Source organism: Squalius cephalus (genome assembly GCF_949319135.1).
Source record: "Squalius cephalus genome assembly, chromosome: 6".
NCBI lineage: Eukaryota > Metazoa > Chordata > Actinopteri > Cypriniformes > Leuciscidae > Squalius > Squalius cephalus.
The window spans coordinates 1,383,308-1,385,807 of NC_137127.1; the positions used below are offsets into that span (position 1 = coordinate 1,383,308).

At 48.7% G+C, this 2,500-nt stretch overlaps 1 protein-coding gene across 1 annotated transcript in view; it reads right to left on the reverse strand.

The window, feature by feature from the left end:
* The window catches only part of nnt2 (nicotinamide nucleotide transhydrogenase 2), a 32,749-nt gene that overhangs the window by 15,421 nt on the left and 14,828 nt on the right, over positions 1-2,500 (reverse strand). The gene's annotated exons all lie outside the window — the stretch shown is intronic.

The following is a 2,500-nucleotide window of genomic DNA, read 5'->3' on the forward strand; positions in this document are numbered from 1 at the left end:
GTCACTCAGTGTGTATTTTTAATAATGTTAAAATGGTGTAATTTATTAATTTGATTGTGTGCTTATCCATTTGGTTGCGAGTGCAGAGAGACTCCGCCCACACGCTCTTCTGATTGGCTGTGACTTTGGAAGGATTTGGTTGCAAGTGCAGAGAGACTCCGCCCACATGCTCTTCTGATTGGCTGTGATTTTGGATTGATTTAGTTGCGAGTGCAGAGAGACTCCGCCCACACGCTCTTCTGATTGGCTGGGATTTTAGAATGATTTGGTTGCGAGTGCAGAGACTCCGCCCACACGCTCTTCTGATTGGCTGGGATTTTAGAATGATTTGGTTGCGAGTGCAGATAGACTCCGCCCACACGCTCTTCTGATTGGCTGGGATTTTAGAATGATTTAGTTGCGAGTGCAGAGAGACTCCGCCCACACGCTCTTCTGATTGGCTGGGTTTTTAGAATGATTTGGTTGCGAGTGCAGAGAGGCTCCACCCACACGCTCTTCTGATTGGCTGGGATTTTAGAATGATTTAGTTGCGAGTGCAGAGAGACTCCGCCCACACGCTCTTCTGATTGGCTGTGATTTTGGATTGATTTAGTTGCGAGTGCAAAGAGGCTCCACCCACACGCTCTACTGATTGGCTGGGATTTTAGAATGATTTAGTTGCGAGTGCAGAGAGACTCCGCCCACACGCTCTTCTGATTGGCTGGGATTTTAGAATGATTTGGTTGCGAGTGCAGAGAGACTCCGCCCACACGCTCTTCTGATTGGCTGGGATTTTAGAATGATTTAGTTGCGAGTGCAGAGAGACTCCGCCCACACGCTCTTCTGATTGGCTGTGATTTTAGAATGATTTAGTTGCAAGTGCAGAGAGACTCCGCCCACACGCTCTTCTGATTGGCTGTGATTTTAGAATGATTTAGTTGCAAGTGCAGAGAGACTCCACCCACACGCTCTTCTGATTGGCTGGGATTTTAGAATGATTTGGTTGCGAGTGCAGAGAGACTCCGCCCACACGTTCTTCTGATTGGCTGTGATTTTGGATTGATTTAGTTGCGAGTGCAGAGAGACTCCGCCCACACGCTCTTCTGATTGGCTGGGATTTTAGAATGATTTAGTTGAGAGTGCAGAGAGACTCCGCCCACACGCTCTTCTGATTGGCTGTGATTTTGGATTGATTTAGTTGCGAGTGCAGAGAGGCTCCACCCACACGCTCTTCTGATTGGCTGGGATTTTAGAATGATTTAGTTGCGAGTGCAGAGAGGCTCCACCCACACGCTCTTCTGATTGGCTGTGATTTTAGAATGATTTGGTTGCGAGTGCAGAGAGACTCCACCCACACGCTCTTCTGATTGGCTGGGATTTTAGAATGATTTAGTTGCGAGTGCAGAGAGACTCCGCCCACACGCTCTTCTGATTGGCTGTGATTTTGGATTGATTTAGTTGCGAGTGCAGAGAGGCTCCACCCACACGCTCTTCTGATTGGCTGGGATTTTAGAATGATTTAGGTGCGAGTGCAGAGAGACTCCGCCCACACGCTCTTCTGATTGGCTGGGATTTTAGAATGATTTAGTTGCGAGTGCAGAGAGGCTCCACCCACACGCTCTTCTGATTGGCTGGGATTTTAGAATGATTTAGTTGCGAGTGCAGAGAGACTCCGCCCACACGCTCTTCTGATTGGCTGGGATTTTAGAATGATTTGGTTGCGAGTGCAGAGAGACTCCGCCCACACGCTCTTCTGATTGGCTGGGATTTTAGAATGATTTGGTTGCCAGTGCAGATAGACTCCGCCCACACGCTCTTCTGATTGGCTGGGATTTTAGAATGATTTGGTTGCGAGTGCAGAGAGACTCCGCCCACACGCTCTTCTGATTGGCTGGGATTTTAGAATGATTTGGTTGCGAGTGCAGAGAGACTCCGCCCACACGCTCTTCTGATTGGCTGGGATTTTAGAATGATTTGGTTGCGAGTGCAGAGAGACTCCGCCCACACGCTCTTCTGATTGGCTGGGATTTTAGAATGATTTGGTTGCGAGTGCAGAGAGACTCTGCCCACACGCTCTTCTGATTGGCTGGGATTTTAGAATGATTTGGTTGCGAGTGCAGAGAGACTCCGCCCACACGCTCTTCTGATTGGCTGGGATTTTAGAATGATTTGGTTGCGAGTGCAGAGAGACTCCACCCACACGCTCTTCTGATTGGCTGGGATTTTAGAATGATTTAGTTGCGAGTGCAGAGAGACTCCGCCCACACGCTCTTCTGATTGGCTGTGATTTTAGAATGATTTAGTTGCGAGTGCAGAAAGGGTCCACCCACACGCTCTTCTGATTGGCTGGGATTTTAGAATGATTTAGTTGCGAGTGCAGAGAGGCTCCACCCACACGCTCTTCTGATTGGCTGTGATTTTGGATTGATTTAGTTGCGAGTGCAGAGAGGCTCCACCCACACGCTCTTCTGATTGGCTGGGATTTTAGAATGATTTAGTTGCGAGTGCAGAGAGGCTCCAC